Source organism: Pseudophryne corroboree, unplaced genomic scaffold, assembly GCF_028390025.1.
Source record: "Pseudophryne corroboree isolate aPseCor3 unplaced genomic scaffold, aPseCor3.hap2 scaffold_581, whole genome shotgun sequence".
Classification (NCBI taxonomy): Eukaryota; Metazoa; Chordata; class Amphibia; order Anura; family Myobatrachidae; genus Pseudophryne; species Pseudophryne corroboree.
In genome coordinates this window covers 21,656-38,387 of record NW_026970180.1, presented here as the reverse complement: position 1 = coordinate 38,387, position 16,732 = coordinate 21,656, and the positions used below count along the sequence as shown (strand labels likewise).

Genomic DNA, 16,732 nt, shown 5'->3' with positions numbered 1-16,732 from the left:
CATCCTATCACCTGGGATATCATACTAAATAAATGGAGTTGATCAATTTTTTTTTTATTTTTTTTTAAACTAGGGACAATTTCCAGATACTTTTCTTTATAACTGAGATTGCCCCCTGGAACTTCACATCAGTTGACAACTATGCATGAGTGGGCAGTGCTTGCTCTGGATCTGCCCACCCATTTATGTGCCGTCATAAAAGAAAGCACAACTGACAGTTATCCTGGGCGTACACTACACAATTATCTGTCAGGCTATCTATCCAGTCTGGATGGATGGAATGAAAATCTGGTAATGTATAGGAGCAAATGTCAATTAACCATTTGCTCCCAAACACTAGAAAAGTGGTCAAAAATGGTCATAACACAAATTGGTTAAACCCAAAATTTAACCAATTTGTTTAGGGGACCATTTTTGTCCATTTTCTAGTGTTTGAGAGTAAATCGTTGATGGTCATTTGCTCACATAGATAACCGGATTTCTATTCCAACCAGCCAGTGTTGGAGATATGGTCTGCCAGATTACATAATGCATACCAGAGCCATAACTAGACTTTTTGGTGCCCTGTAACAGATAATTATATGCCCCCCTCCCCATTTTTGCAATATGGACAAAAGGCGCATGCCTTGTGGGGAAGGGGCATAACAAGATTGGTCTCAGAGAAAGCACATGAGATATGAAGATATATCTAGTATACTTGACACTCAATGGTTTGTGGTATTGCCGGGGTGCCCTCCTTAAATGCATATACAGTCACACATGGCGTGTTTGTGCAAATGGCATATCAGCAGTCAGCACTAACTGGTGACATGCCATTTGTACAAGTAAGCCATGTGTGACTAATATATAAACATACTTTATTAAATAACACCTCAAACTATCATACCCAGGATTCAAACCTATAACCTGTTGAATTTTAATCAAATACCCTACCCATTGAGCTACTTGATCCTGCATCTATTCTAACCTCCAAAAACAGATTCAGTTGCATTTTCCAGCGTGTTTTGGATGCACCTTTGCAAATGTCTTACATCGACAAACTTATTTAGTACTATTTTGCAAATAGGGTTACATTGTTGCAACATTGTGTTCCCTAATTGCTTGATTTTTTAAATGCAACAATTGATAAAGACACCTGATAACTGCTCTGTGGAGTCTTATTTTGTGTCTACTTCTTATCTACATTTAATTCTCTACCTCTAATCAAGGCATTTTTAAATGCTGGGGGCTGCCAGGACGTGAGGCCTACCTAGACTTTAGATCTGAATTTGAATGTACTTGTGAACTAACTTAATTTCCTACTTCTAAATTCATTCCTAAATTCACTACTTACATGAATCCTGTAGTTGGGCATTTTGGGACTTCGATTGTGGGCATTGTTTTGTGTCCAGACCAGCAGCAGGTGGTGTGCATTTGCTGGAAAGGCATCGAAGACCTCCGATATGCTGCATCTCCTGATGTGTGTCTCCCTCAAGTGTCTGTCAGCAAATGCCTGCTAGACACCCCATTCCAAGCTGATTGTGACATCACGGTACATGCATCATAGAACAGGCATGCTAGAACATGGGTCTTCAACCTGCGACTCTCCAGCTGCTGTGGAACTACACATCCCAGCATGCCCTGCCTCAGTTTTAGCATACCTTAATAGCAAAACTGTGGCAGGGCATGCTGGGATGTGTAGTTTCACAGCAGCTGGAGGGCCACAGGATGAAGACCCATGTGCTAGAGCCAAGCCGCAGGTACATTGAATGCTAGCAAGCTGAATATTTAAATCCTTTTTGTTCCGCAGCATTCCAATGTGGAAGATTCCATGGAACCAGAGATCCTTCCATTGAGAAGGACATGCTGCCTGGATGACTACACTGTGCAAATTAAATCACGGAGCCAGTTGGTTTGTGGGTGGCTCTGGTGACTGGGTGGTTGGGTGGGTGGTGTGTCGGAGGTGGAGCACATGCAAATGATTGTGTATCATCCAGCTAGTGAGAGAGAAAACTCATGCAGGAGTGTGCCTGCTTGTCAGTGGGTTATGCACCTTGCCAGACGTCAAATCTACATAGAGCAGCTGGAGGGGACAAGAGCAGGTTTGCAAAATATAGATAGAAGAGCATATATGCTGGCACATTCTCCATGATTGTGACAGCTTATGTTTTGGTGCACTGCACTTTCCTCCACTAAGTTTTAGCCATTTTTGTTAAGCTCAAGTGTAGTTGCTTCTCGGCCTTTTGGCTGTGATCTTGTATCGTGGTTGAAGGGTCTGCTGGAGGGAGGGATTGTTTTCTTCATTGGCGAAAGACCAAAGATATTCCAGGATGGAAGGCTTGGGAACACTATCCGTTTTTCAGTTGTGGAAGAGCACAGAGGTCGGATTGGACTACATTCTATAGTAAAGGATACCTTTTTATTTATTGCCCCTCCCCTTATATGTGTCTGTGTTACAATAAAGCTTCGGTCTTGTGATTCCCTCACCCTCTTACACTCCACACACATAGCCTTATTAACTGTTGTATTATTGTATAGTTTAAATGTATAGTGCAGTTCATGATTTATAGTGTAGGCCACAGTTGCCAATTCAGTTTATAACAAGCGGAATTGGGCTTGTTTTTTCTTCTGGTTGCTTATTTTTTGGGGTGGTTGCTTGTTGCTTGTTTTTGGGCTTATAATTTTTTTTGCTGCTTGTTTTTGGGCTTCTTTTGTTTTTAGGTATCACTGATACCGACTTCCAGAGATAATTAGTTATTCATCCATATAACACAGATCCTCACACAGACATACTGTAGGTGAGACGTTGTGGATGAATAGAGTCTTAAAGAAATGATGAGTCATTCATTATGTCTATTGTTGCCGACTGCCGGTTGTGTGTATTCAGTAGGGCTAATTTGTTTTTAACAATGACAACAACAAAGACACTGACCAGACACACAACAGTGAAGCAATTTAGGACCACTTTATGTGGTATTCTTTATGTCAGATATGGTTTAAGACGCTTGGGTATTTGTTGCAAGGATTTTTAAACCAACTACCAATATGCTTCAGCGCTTCAACTCAGGAATATATAACATGGAAGCTTCTATAGACGATGGAGACAGCTCAGATGAATTTGCTTATATCCATTTTACATAAAACCTTTGTAATTCAGTGTGCTATGTACTTTACCTCGCAGTATGCCATCTGCAATGCACTTTACTTCACACAGTGTGCCATGCACTTTACCTCACACAGTGGGGGTCATTCCGAGTTCGCTCGCTAGCTGCTTTTAGCAGCATTGCACACGCTAGACCGCCGCCCTCTGGGAGTGTATCTTCGCTTAGCAGAATTGCGAACGAAAGATTAGCAGAATTGCGAATAAATAATTATTTTCAGTTTCTGAGTAGCTCGAGACTTACTCCTACACTGCGATCAGCTCAGCCCGTTTCGTTCCTGGTTTGAAGTCACAAACACGCCCTGCGTTCGGACAGCCACTCCCCCGTTTCTCCAGACACTCCTGCGTTTTATCCTGGCACGCCTGCGTTTTTCCGCACACTCCCAGAAAACGGCAAATTTCCGCCCAGAAACACCCACTTCCTGTCAATCACACTCCGATCACTTCAATGATGAAAATTCTTCGTTCGGACGTGAGTAAATCTACTAAGTTTTGTTCTAAATTACTTAGTGCATGCGCACTGCATACCATACGCATGCGCATTTTTGCCTTAATCGTTCCGTTGCAAAAATCGGCAACGAGCGAACAACTCGGAATGACCCCCAGTGTGCTATCTGCAATACACTATACTTCACACAGTGTGCCATGCACTTTACCTCACATAGTATGCCATCTGCAATGCACTTTACTTCACACAGTGTACCATGCACTTTACCTCACAGTGTGCCATCTGCAATGCACTTTACCTCTCAGTAATTCCTTTGTTATTTATTGAATTGAGTTACTATTTAATGTTTATATATGCATTTATTATTTTGAATTGTCTTAATAATCTTTTGTTTTGTTACCTTGATTTGGCCTCTTAATTTATTTAATAGAAGTACAAAGTTGGATGTTGTAAGATTATTTGTTTTATCTTTCCATAGAATAAATATTTCACAGTGAATACAAATGACCACAGATACAGTATATACAGTTGGCAATTTTCACTTGAGATTTTTCTTTAGAGGAAACATGAAAGCATAGTATCTTAAATTCACAACTCTAACTATAATATTTATAAAAATTCCAGTATTCTTTAAAAGCCAGTTTTGTGCTGATAAATATCATTGTAAAGACCTTAAAGGCAGATTATATAAATAATTATATGTATTTTAATAAGACAAACAATAATGTCTGTTTACATATATATATATATATATATAAACAACGGTAGTGTTCAGCACTCCATTAAAAATAACAAAACTGCTGCGGGTGCCATCACACGTGTAAACTGAATCCTCACACTTACATTTGTAGACCAGGGTGCGGCACTCCGTCAAAATAACTCAATGCAGTCGGTTTTAGTAGAAAATCAACGTTTCAATGTTAATACATTTTCGTCAGGATTACAAATAACACAAGAACATACATACCTTAAATAGTAACACCCGTGCTCTTGCCGCGGTTGTCAGCGGGTTCTCCGCCCCGGACCGCCGCTTTGAGATGACGTCATTACGCAAATAGCGTGTGGCGTCAGTGCATACCCATCACCATAGTAACCAAATAAACAGGAACTGTCAAAGATAACAACGTGTATTACATGTCGTCGTATAGCAATATATGGTAATTTGTCTGAAAGGATGTTTATCTATATTCAACCAATCCCTAATATCACATCAATTAACTACCAAAATTGGTAGATTATATCTCAATCATCGCATAAAATAGCGACGGATATTTCATCTCCTAGTGTGAATCCCATGGTCTAAATGGGTAACAACTGACATGTAAATCATACCAGATCGGATATAACCAATAATGATACCAATTAAATAGTAAAATGCATCCTAATTCTCAAAAGTATCTTAATCATTAATTAGGTAAAACATGAAAAGGATAAATGTTCATTGAGACCCTTTGGGCTAATAACATCTAGTCGATGTATCCATCGAGTCTCACATTTCAGTAATTGTAGGTTGCGGTCTCCACCCCTTCTTGATAGTGGGATGTGGTCAATCATTCTATATTTAAGATTAGGTAACCCATGACCCTTCTCAGCAAAGTGGCGTGCTACGGGTTGTTCACTAGTGCCACTAGAGATGGCTAATCTTATAGAGTGGCGGTGAGCTGCCATCCTCTCCTTAAATTTACATTGGGTCTTTCCTATATAGGAGAGGCCGCAGGGACAAATGATCTGATAGACCACATGTGTACTATTACAATCCAAATGATGTCTGATCTGGTATGTTTTCCCTGAATGCGGATGATTAAATTTATCCCCCTGTATTAAATAATTACAGGTGGTGCATCCACATTTAAAGCATCCCCATCTCTTTGTAGACAAAAAATGTTGTTGTCTTGTTGATCCTATATCTGAGATGTCAGTGCGGACCAGTAAATCCCTCAGGTTTTGTCCCCTAGTAAAGCAGGGCATAATTCTGCTTTCCGTTAAATTTAAGGTGTCATCGCTTTTAATCATAGGCCATAATTTCTTGGCTGTTGTAATGATCTTGTCAGATACGCAATTGTATCGATTGACAAATGGTAGTGCATGCATTAAGGATTTACGTGGTTTTTTCTTTAGTAAATCCGTCCTATTAAGGGACATCACTTTTTGTTTTGAGGACATTAACAGTTTATAGTCGTATCCTCTCTGTACAAATTTGTTGATAAGTTTATCAATTTGTATATTCGCTACTTCACTATTGTCATTGATGCGGCGTATTCTGATCATTTGAGAAAAGGGAAGACCCATTTTCAATTTCCTAGGGTGACCACTATTCATGTGCAATAATGTATTACGATCAGTATCCTTAGAGTATACTGTAGTACTAATCCCCTGTGTGGTAATCGAAATGGTTACATCCAAAAAATTCAACTGTTCCTGACTCATCTTAACCGCTGTTCTTGTTGGACACTACCATGTTTCTAAACAAATTATCAATTGTGGGCACATTACCGACAGGAGTCTGGCTCATTAGTATTGATGTAGCCAGCCTCTACACGGTGATTCCCCACAATCTTGGTATAACTGCGGTTAGAAATTTGTTAATGAAAGAAAATCATTTTTCTGCTCCATATATACAGTTTTTGTTGCAATTATTGGAATTTGTTTTGACAAAAAATTATTTTTTATTTGATGGTTCATATTATTTACAGTGTACTGGATGTGCGATGGGGTCTTCTATGGCCCCGGCATATGCTAATTGTTTTATGTTTGAGGTGGAGGAGGATATTTTCTTTACAGATGAATTTATTAAGTCAAATATTTTGATGTACACTCGTTTTATAGATGATGTGTTCATCATCTGGCAAGGCTCCAAAGACACATTCCTGCAGTTAATTCAAGCACATAACACATCTGACAACCCAGTTAAATTAGCGGTTAAGATGAGTCAGGAACAGTTGAATTTTTTGGATGTAACCATTTCGATTACCACACAGGGGATTAGTACTACAGTATACTCTAAGGATACTGATCGTAATACATTATTGCACATGAATAGTGGTCACCCTAGGAAATTGAAAATGGGTCTTCCCTTTTCTCAAATGATCAGAATACGCCGCATCAATGACAATAGTGAAGTAGCGAATATACAAATTGATAAACTTATCAACAAATTTGTACAGAGAGGATACGACTATAAACTGTTAATGTCCTCAAAACAAAAAGTGATGTCCCTTAATAGGACGGATTTACTAAAGAAAAAACCACGTAAATCCTTAATGCATGCACTACCATTTGTCAATCGATACAATTGCGTATCTGACAAGATCATTACAACAGCCAAGAAATTATGGCCTATGATTAAAAGCGATGACACCTTAAATTTAACGGAAAGCAGAATTATGCCCTGCTTTACTAGGGGACAAAACCTGAGGGATTTACTGGTCCGCACTGACATCTCAGATATAGGATCAACAAGACAACAACATTTTTTGTCTACAAAGAGATGGGGATGCTTTAAATGTGGATGCACCACCTGTAATTATTTAATACAGGGGGATAAATTTAATCATCCGCATTCAGGGAAAACATACCAGATCAGACATCATTTGGATTGTAATAGTACACATGTGGTCTATCAGATCATTTGTCCCTGCGGCCTCTCCTATATAGGAAAGACCCAATGTAAATTTAAGGAGAGGATGGCAGCTCACCGCCACTCTATAAGATTAGCCATCTCTAGTGGCACTAGTGAACAACCCGTAGCACGCCACTTTGCTGAGAAGGGTCATGGGTTACCTAATCTTAAATATAGAATGATTGACCACATCCCACTATCAAGAAGGGGTGGAGACCGCAACCTACAATTACTGAAATGTGAGACTCGATGGATACATCGACTAGATGTTATTAGCCCAAAGGGTCTCAATGAACATTTATCCTTTTCATGTTTTACCTAATTAATGATTAAGATACTTTTGAGAATTAGGATGCATTTTACTATTTAATTGGTATCATTATTGGTTATATCCGATCTGGTATGATTTACATGTCAGTTGTTACCCATTTAGACCATGGGATTCACACTAGGAGATGAAATATCCGTCGCTATTTTATGCGATGATTGAGATATAATCTACCAATTTTGGTAGTTAATTGATGTGATATTAGGGATTGGTTGAATATAGATAAACATCCTTTCAGACAAATTACCATATATTGCTATACGACGACATGTAATACACGTTGTTATCTTTGACAGTTCCTGTTTATTTGGTTACTATGGTGATGGGTATGCACTGACGCCACACGCTATTTGCGTAATGACGTCATCTCAAAGCGGCGGTCCGGGGCGGAGAACCCGCTGACAACCGCGGCAAGAGCACGGGTGTTACTATTTAAGGTATGTATGTTCTTGTGTTATTTGTAATCCTGACGAAAATGTATTAACATTGAAACGTTGATTTTCTACTAAAACCGACTGCATTGAGTTATTTTGACGGAGTGCCGCACCCTGGTCTACATATATATATATATATATATATATAAAAAAACAACAACCTTGAGTTGGGCTTTTTTGGGGGCTTTTTAGGATTGTTTTGGGCTTGTTTTGGGCTTATTTTTCAGTCATCGGTTGCTTGTTTTCCATTTCAGAGTTGGCAACACTGGTGTAGGCTGGCCTGTGCTGTAGTTCTTGAACTGTACTATACCGACAGCATTTATATTGTGTTTTGGCTGTGCTGCAACACAGTACTTATGTGTGTAATGTTTATGTATGTTTTTTTGCTTCTTTATGTCAATAAAGACTGCTTTTTCAATCCAATATCTGAAAACAATCAATGTTTATCTTTGATGGCAATAGAAGTGGTATGATATTTGCTGCTTTTGAAAGGCAATATCTGATATGTCCCCTATCTGGGAACCATATATTAAATGGCTTTTCAGAAAAGGAAGATGGTAGAAGAGCTTTCAGTACTTGTTGGACCGATGCACATTTCCTATTCTAGCCTCCAAAAACAGATTCAGTTGCATTTTCCAGTGTGTTTTAAATGCGCCTTTGCAAATGTCTTACATCGACAAACTTATTTAGTACTATTTTGCAAATAGGGTTACATTGTTGCAACATTGTGTTCCCTAATTGCTTGATTTTTTAAATGCAACAATTGATAAAGACACCTGATAACTGCTCTGTGGAGTCTTATTTTGCGTCTACTTCTTATCTACATTTAATTCCCTACCTCTAATCAAGGCATTTTTAAATGCTGGGGGCTGCCAGGACGTGAGGCCTACCTAGACTTTAGATCTGAATTTGAATGTACTTGTGAACTAACTTAATTTCCTACTTCTAAATTCATTCCTAAATTCACTACTTACATGAATCCTGTAGTTGGGCATTTTGGGACTTCGATTGTGGGCATTGTTTTGTGTCCAGACCAGCAGCAGGTGGTGTGCATTTGCTGGAAAGGCATCGAAGACCTCCGATATGCTGCATCTCCTGATGTGTGTCTACCTCAAGTGGCTGTCAGCAAATGCCTGCTAGATACCCCATTCCAAGCTGATTGTGACTTCACGGAACATGCATCATAGAACAGGCATGCTAGAACATGGGTCTTCAACCTGCGACCCTCCAGCTGCTGTGGAACTATACATCCCAGCATGCCCTGCCTCAGTTTTAGCATACCTTAATAGCAAAACTGTGGCAGGGCATGCTGGGATGTGTAGTTTCACAGCAGCTGGAGGGCCACAGGATGAAGACCCATGTGCTAGAGCCAAGCCGCAGGTACATTGAATGCTAGCAAGCTGAATGTTTAAATCCTTTTTGTTCCGCAGCATTCCAATGCGGAAGATTCCATGGAACCAGAGATTATTCCATTGAGAAGGACATGCTGCCTGGATGACTGCACTGTGCAAATTAAGTCACGGAGCCAGTTGGCTTGTGGGTGGCTCTGGTGACTGGGTGGTTGGGTGGGCGGTGTGTCGGAGGTGGAGCACATGCAAATGAATGTGTATCATCCAGCTAGTGAGAGTGAAAACTCATGCAGGAGTGTGCCTGCTTGTCAGTGGGTTATGCACCTTGCCAGACGTCAAATCTACATGGAGCAGCTGGAGGGGACAAGAGCAGGTTTGCAAAATATAGATAGAAGAGCATATATGCTGGCGCATTCTCCATGATTGTGTCAGCTTATGTTTTGGTGCACTGCACTTTCCTCCACTAAGTTTTAGCTATTTTGGTTAAACGCAAGTGTAGTTGCTTCTCGCCCTTTTGGCTGTGATCTTGTATCGTGGTTGAAGAGTCTGCAGGAGGGATTGTTTTCTTCATTGGCGAGAGACTGAAGATATTCCAGGATGGAAGGCTTGGGAACACTATCCGTTTTTAAGTTGTGGAAGAGTTGAAAGACCGGATTGGACTACATTCTATAGTAAAGGATATCTTTGTATTTATTAATCCTCCCTTTATATGTGTCTGTCTTTCAATAAAGCTTCGGGCTTGTGATTCCCTCACCCTCTTACACTCCACACCCATAGCCTTATTAACTGTTGTATTATTGTATTGTTTAAATGTATAGTGCAGTTCATGATTTATAGTGTAGGCTGGCCTGTGCTGTAGTTCTTGAACTGTACTATACCGACAGCATTTGTATTGTGTTTTATCTGTGCTGCAACACAGTACTTATGTGTGTAATGTTTATGTATGTTTTTTTGCTTCTTTATGTCAATAAAGACTGCTTTTTCAATCCAATATCTGAAAACAATCAATGTTTATCTTTGATGGCAATAGAAGTGGTATGATATTTGCTGCTTTTGAAAGGCAATATCTGATATGTCCCCTATCTGGGAACCATATATTAAATGGCTTTTCAGAAAACGGAGATGGTAGAAGAGCTTTCAGTACTTGTAGGACCGATGCACATTTCCTATTCTAGCCTCCAAAAACAGATTCAGTTGCATTTTCCAGCGTGTTTTGGATGCGCCTTTGCAAATGTCTTACATCGACAAACTTATTTAGTACTATTTTGCAAATAGGGTTACATTGTTGCAACATTGTGTTCCCTAATTGCTTGATTTTTTAAATGCAACAATTGATAAAGACACCTGATAACTGCTCTGTGGAGTCTTATTTTGTGTCTACTTTTTATCTACATTTAATTCTCTACCTCTAATCAAGGCATTTTTAAGTGCTGGGGGCTGCCAGGACGTGAGGCCTACCTAGACTTTAGATCTGAATTTGAATGTACTTGTGAACTAACTTCATTTCCTACTTCTAAATTCATTCCTAAATTCACTACTTACATGAATCCTGTAGTTGGGCATTTTGGGACTTCGATTGTGGGCATTGTTTTGTGTCCAGACCAGCAGCAGGTGGTGTGCATTTGCTGGAAAGGCATCGAAGACCTCCGATATGCTGCATCTCCTGATGTGTGTCTCCCTCAAGTGGCTGTCAGCAAATGCCTGCTAGACACCCCATTCCAAGCTGATTGTGACATCACGGTACATGCATCATAGAACAGGCATGCTAGAACATGGGTCTTCAACCTGCGACCCTCCAGTTGCTGTGGAACTACACATCCCAGCATGCCCTGCCTCAGTTTTAGCATACCTTAATAGCAAAACTGTGGCAGGGCATGCTGGGATGTGTAGTTTCACAGCAGCTGGAGGGCCACAGGATGAAGACCCATGTGCTAAAGCCAAGCCGCAGGTACATTGAATGCTAGCAAGCTGAATATTTAAATCCTTTTTATTCCGCAGCATTCCAATGTGGAAGATTCCATGGAACCAGAGATCCTTCCATTGAGAAGGACATGCTGCCTGGATGACTACACTGTGCAAATTAAATCACGGAGCCAGTTGGCTTGTGGGTGGCTCTGGTCACTGGGTGGTTGGGTGGGTGGTGTGTCGGAGGTGGAGCACATGCAAATGATTGTGTATCATCCAGCTAGTGAGAGAGAAAACTCATGCAGGAGTGTGCCTGCTTGTCAGTGGGTTATGCACCTTTCCAGACGTCAAATCTACATGGAGCAGCTGGAGAGGACAAGAGCAGGTTTGCAAAATATAGACAGAAGAGCTCTCCAGCCTAGTTTGCTGTCTGTTTCCACTTCTCTTTTCTTGAGCCGCTCCCTTCTATGCCCTTGCGCACTATCCTGACTTCTCCCATCTGCTTACTTTGTGCCTTCCAACGCACAATGCGAACTACAGGTAGTGTTGCAGGGCCCACACCCTTTTACTTGCCATACAGAGCAGCTCTGGAGCTGTTACAGTGCCCAGCTTCTGCAAGAAATCAGCTTGAATGCTTCAGGGGCTGGGGCATAGCCAACATGAGCCCCACACCGAAGGAGGGTGGAGGTGTTTAATGCGAACTAGGGGTCATCCAAGCGCCGCAAAAGGCCGCCATGCCCTGCACGCCCCTTTTCTCTTTTCATATGCAGACGAGGGTTGAAGCCAAATTTGACCAACTGCTTGGATGACATCACCATATGCAAATCCATCTGCTGCAGGCCTTCCCCCAGGAATGCTTGCACTAGTTGTTGCATTTGGTTTGTTGTTTGGGGGTGCTTCAGTATTAGGCAGCCTTCTGCCCTCCCATGTTCATCTGAAAATATGTGTTCTCCCTGCAGTTGTTGTCCCCAGATGAGAGTTCCCTTGTGCTGCCTCAGTTGAATCTTCTTTACTTGACAGAGATGTGCCTGAGCAGCGGCCCTCCCCAGCCCTATCCCAAATCATACTTATTTTGCATAGGAGATACCATGGTCATGAAGATTGTTCTCCAAGGGTGAGGTTCATTCATTGCATTCTGGGTATGCTGACCCCTGTGATTTCCCCAAATGTGGGAAACTTGACTGCATTATTTGTGGTAGTGGGGGACTGTGTTTGTGCTTTCCTCTGGTCAGCTCTGGTAAAAGTCAGATTTCTTTATCTCAGATCTTCCTCTAGCCTTGTTCTTCTTTCGAGAGTTCCCTTGTGCTGCCTCAGTTGGATCTCCTTTACTTGACAGGGGGGTGCCCAAGCAGCGACCCTCCCCAGCTCTAGCCCAACTCCTACTTACCTGCCAGGTGAGATACTATGATCATGAAGGTGCTTCTCCCAGGGCAAGGCTCACCCATTGCACTCTGGGTGTGCTGCCCCTGTGATTTCCCCAAATGTGCGAAACTTGACTGCATAATTTGTGATTCCACTGGTCGGCTTTCATATAATTCAGATCTCTTTGTCTCAGGTCTCTCTCCAGCCTAGTTTGCAGTCTGTTTCCACTTCTTTTTTTTTGAGCCCCTCCCTTCTATACCCTTGTGCACTATCCTGACTTCTCCTCCTGTCTGCTTACTTTGTGCCTTCCAATGCACAATGCAAACTACAGGTAGTGCTGCAGGGCCCACAAACTTTTACTTGCATTACAGAGCAGCTCTGGAGCTGTTACAGTGCCAAGCTGCTGCAAGAAATCAGCTTGAATGCTTCAGGGGCTGGGGCATTGCCAACATGAGCCCCACACCGAAGGAGGGTGGGGGTGTTTAATGCGAACTAAGGGTCATCTAAGCGCCGCAAAAGGCCGCCATTCCCTGCATACCCCTTTTCTCTTTTCATATGCAGATGAGGGTTCCAGCCAACTTTGGCCCACTGCTTGGATGACATCACTGTATGCAAATCCGTCTTCTGCAGACCTTCCCCCAGGAATGCTTGTACTAGTTGTTGCATTTGGTTTGTTGTTTGGGGGTGCTTCAGTATTAGGCAGCCTTCTGCCCTCCCATGTTCATCTGAAAATATGTGTTCTCCCTGCAGTTGTTGTCCCCAGATGAGAGTTCCCTTGTGCTGCCTCAGTTGAATCTCCTTTACTTGACAGAGATGTGCCTGAGCAGCGGCCCTCCCCAGCCCTATCCCAAATCATACTTATTTTGCATAGGAGATATCATGGTAATGAAGACTGTTATCCCAGGATGAGGTTCATTCATTGCATTCTGGGTATGCTGACCCCTGTGATTTCCCCAAATGTGGGAAACTCGACTTCATTATTTGTGGTAGTGGGGGACTGTGTTTGTGCTTTCCTCTGGTCAGCTCTGGTAAAAGTCAGATTTATTTGTCTCAGATCTTCCTCTAGCCTTGTTCTTCTTTCGAGAGTTCCCTTGTGCTGACTCACTTGGATCTCCTTCACTTGACAGGGAAGTGCCCGAGCAGCGACCCTACCCAGCTCTAGCCCAGCTCCTACTTACCTGCCAGGTGAGATACTATGATCATGAAGGTGCTTCTCCCAGGGCAAGGCTCACCCATTGCACTCTGGGTGTGCTGCTCTTGCGATTTCCCCAAATGTGGGAAACTTGACTGTATTTTTTGTGTTTCCCCTGGTCGGCTCTCGTATAATTCAGATCTCTTTGTCTCAGGTCTCTCTCCAGCCTAGTTTGCTGTCTGTTTCCACTTCTCTTTTCTTGAGCCGCTCCCTTCTATGCCCTTGCGCACTATTATGACCTCTCCTGTCTGCTTACTTTGTGCCTTCCAACGTCAATGCAAACTACAGGTAGTGCTGCAGGGCCCTCACCCTTTTACATGCTTTACAGAGCAGCTCTGGAGCTGTTACAGTGCCCAGCTGCTGCAAGAAATCAGCTTGAATGCTTCAGGGGCTGGGGCATAGCCAACATGAGCCCCACACCGAAGGAGGGTGGAGGTGTTTAATGTGAATTAGGGGTCATCCAAGCGCCGCAAAAGGCCGCCATGCCCTGCACATCCCTTTTTTCTTTTCATATGCAGACGAGGGTTGAAGCCAACTTTGACCTACTGCTTGGATGACATCACCATATGCAAATCCATCTGCTGCAGGCCTTCCCCCAGGAATGCTTGCACTAGTTGTTGCATTTGGTTTGTTGTTTGGGGGTGCTTCAGTATTAGGCAGCCTTCTGCCCTCCCATGTTCATCTGAAAATATGTGTTCTCCCTGCAGTTGTTGTCCCAAGATGAGAGTTCCCTTGTGCTGCCTCAGTTGAATCTCCTTTACTTGACAGAGATGTGCCTGAGCAGCGGCCCTCCCCAGCTCTATCCCAAATCATACTTATTTTGCATAGGAGATACCATGGTCATGAAGATTGTTCTCCCAGGTTGAGGTTCATTCATTGCATTCTGGGTATGCTGACCCCTGTGATTTCCCCAAATGTGGGAAACTTGACTGCATTATTTGTGGTAGTGGGGGACTGTGTTTGTGCTTTCCTCTGGTCAGCTCTGGTAAAAGTCAGATTTCTTTGTCTCAGATCTTCCTCTAGCCTTGTTCTTCTTTCGAGAGTTCCCTTGTGCTGCCTCAGTTGGATCTCCTTCACTTGACAGGGGGGTGCCCGAGCTGCGACCCTCCCCAGCTCTAGCCCAACTCCTACTTACCTGCCAGGTGAGATACTATGATCATGTAGGTGCTTCTCCCAGGGCAAGGCTCACCCATTGCACTCTGGGTGTGCTGCCCCTGTGATTTCCCCAAATGTGGGAAACTTGACTGCATAATTTGTGTTTCCCCTGGTCGGCTCTCGTATAATTCAGATCTCTTTGTCTCAGGTCTCTCTCCAGCCTAGTTTGCTGTCTGTTTCCACTTCTCTTTTCTTGAGCCGCTCCCTTCTATGCCCTTGCGCACTATTCTGACCTCTCCTGTCTGCTTACTTTGTGCCTTCCAACGCACAATGCAAACTACAGGTAGTGCTGCAGGGCCCACACCCTTTTACATGCTTTACAGAGCAGCTCTGGAGCTGTTACAGTGCCCAGCTGCTGCAAGAAATCAGCTTGAATGCTTCAGGGGCTGGGGCATAGCCAACATGAGCCCCACACCGAAGGAGGGTGGAGATGTTTAATGCGAATTAGGGGTCATCCAAGCACCGCAAAAGGCCGCCATTCCCTGCACATCCCTTTTTTCTTTTCATATGCAGACGAGGGTTGAAGCCAACTTTGACCCACTGCTTGGATGACATCACCATATGCAAATCCATCTGCTGCAGGCCTTCCCCCAGGAATGCTTGCACTAGTTGTTGCATTTGGTTTGTTGTTTGGGGGTGCTTCAGTATTAGGCAGCCTTCTGCCCTCCCATGTTCATCTGAAAATATGTGTTCTCCCTGCAGTTGTTGTCCCAAGATGAGAGTTCCCTTGTGCTGCCTCAGTTGAATCGCCTTTACTTGACAGAGATGTGCCTGAGCAGCGGCCCTCCCCAGCCCTATCCCAAATCATACTTATTTTGCATAGGAGATACCATGGTCATGAAGATTGTTCTCCCAGGGTGAGGTTCATTCATTGCATTCTGGTTATGCTGACCCCTGTGATTTCCCCAAATGTTGGAAACTCGACTGCATTATTTGTGGTAGTGGGGGGCTGTGTTTGTGCTTTCCTCTGGTCAGCTCTGGTAAAAGTCAGATTTCTTTGTCTCAGATCTTCCTCTAGCCTTGTTCTTCTTTCGAGAGTTCCCTTGTGCTGCCTCAGTTGGATCTCCTTCACTTGACAGGGGGGTGCCCGAGCAGCGACCCTCCCCAGCTCTAGCCCAACTCCTACTTACCTGCCAGGTGAGATCCTATGATCATGTAGGTGCTTCTCCCAGGGCAAGGCTCACCCATCGCACTCTGGGTGTGCTGCCCCTGTGATTTCCCCAAATGTGGGAAACTTGACTGCATAATTTGTGTTTCCCCTGGTCGGCTCTCGTATAATTCAGATGTCTTTGTCTCAGGTCTCTCTCCAGCCTAGTTTGCTGTCTGTTTCCACTTCTCTTTTCTTGAGCTGCTCCCTTCTATGCCCTTGCGCACTATCCTGACTTCTCCCGTCTGCTTACTTTGTGCCTTCCAACGCACAATGCGAACTACAGGTAGTGCTGCAGGGCCCACACTCTTTTACTTGCCTTACAGAGCAGCTCTGGAGCTGTTACAGTGCCCAGCTGCTGCAAGAAATCAGCTTGAATGCTTCAGGGGCTGGGGCATAGCCAACATGAGCCCCACACCGAAGGAGGGTGGAGGTGTTTAATGCGAACTAGGGGTCATCCAAGCGCCGCAAAAGGCCGCCATGCCCTGCACGCCCCTCTTCTCTATTCATATGCAGATGAGTGTTGAAGCCAACTTTGACCCACTGCTTGGATGACATTACCATATGCAAATCCATCTGCTGCAGGCCTTCCCCCAGGAATGCTTGCACTAGTTGTTGCATTTGGTTTGTTGTTTGGGGGTGATTCAGTATTAG

General features: G+C 43.2%; 8 non-coding genes across 8 annotated transcripts; all 8 read left to right on the top strand.

The window, feature by feature from the left end:
* The first annotated feature begins 12,285 nt into the window (after positions 1-12,285).
* LOC135034393 (U1 spliceosomal RNA) lies at positions 12,286-12,449 on the top strand. Its single transcript, XR_010229632.1, has one exon. It is a non-coding gene; the product is annotated as a U1 spliceosomal RNA (small nuclear RNA).
* A 152-nt stretch (positions 12,450-12,601) lies between these two features.
* Positions 12,602-12,764, top strand: LOC135034356 (U1 spliceosomal RNA). The gene has a single exon (XR_010229600.1). It is a non-coding gene; the product is annotated as a U1 spliceosomal RNA (small nuclear RNA).
* A 674-nt stretch (positions 12,765-13,438) lies between these two features.
* Positions 13,439-13,602, top strand: LOC135034338 (U1 spliceosomal RNA). The gene has a single exon (XR_010229583.1). It is a non-coding gene; the product is annotated as a U1 spliceosomal RNA (small nuclear RNA).
* Positions 13,603-13,754: 152 nt separating this feature from the next.
* LOC135034354 (U1 spliceosomal RNA) lies at positions 13,755-13,917 on the top strand. The gene has a single exon (XR_010229598.1). It is a non-coding gene; the product is annotated as a U1 spliceosomal RNA (small nuclear RNA).
* Positions 13,918-14,587: 670 nt separating this feature from the next.
* On the top strand, positions 14,588-14,751 carry LOC135034396 (U1 spliceosomal RNA). The gene has a single exon (XR_010229635.1). It is a non-coding gene; the product is annotated as a U1 spliceosomal RNA (small nuclear RNA).
* A 152-nt stretch (positions 14,752-14,903) lies between these two features.
* On the top strand, positions 14,904-15,066 carry LOC135034345 (U1 spliceosomal RNA). The gene has a single exon (XR_010229589.1). It is a non-coding gene; the product is annotated as a U1 spliceosomal RNA (small nuclear RNA).
* A 671-nt stretch (positions 15,067-15,737) lies between these two features.
* Positions 15,738-15,901, top strand: LOC135034394 (U1 spliceosomal RNA). The gene has a single exon (XR_010229633.1). It is a non-coding gene; the product is annotated as a U1 spliceosomal RNA (small nuclear RNA).
* A 152-nt stretch (positions 15,902-16,053) lies between these two features.
* On the top strand, positions 16,054-16,216 carry LOC135034367 (U1 spliceosomal RNA). The gene has a single exon (XR_010229610.1). It is a non-coding gene; the product is annotated as a U1 spliceosomal RNA (small nuclear RNA).
* Positions 16,217-16,732: the final 516 nt, after the last annotated feature.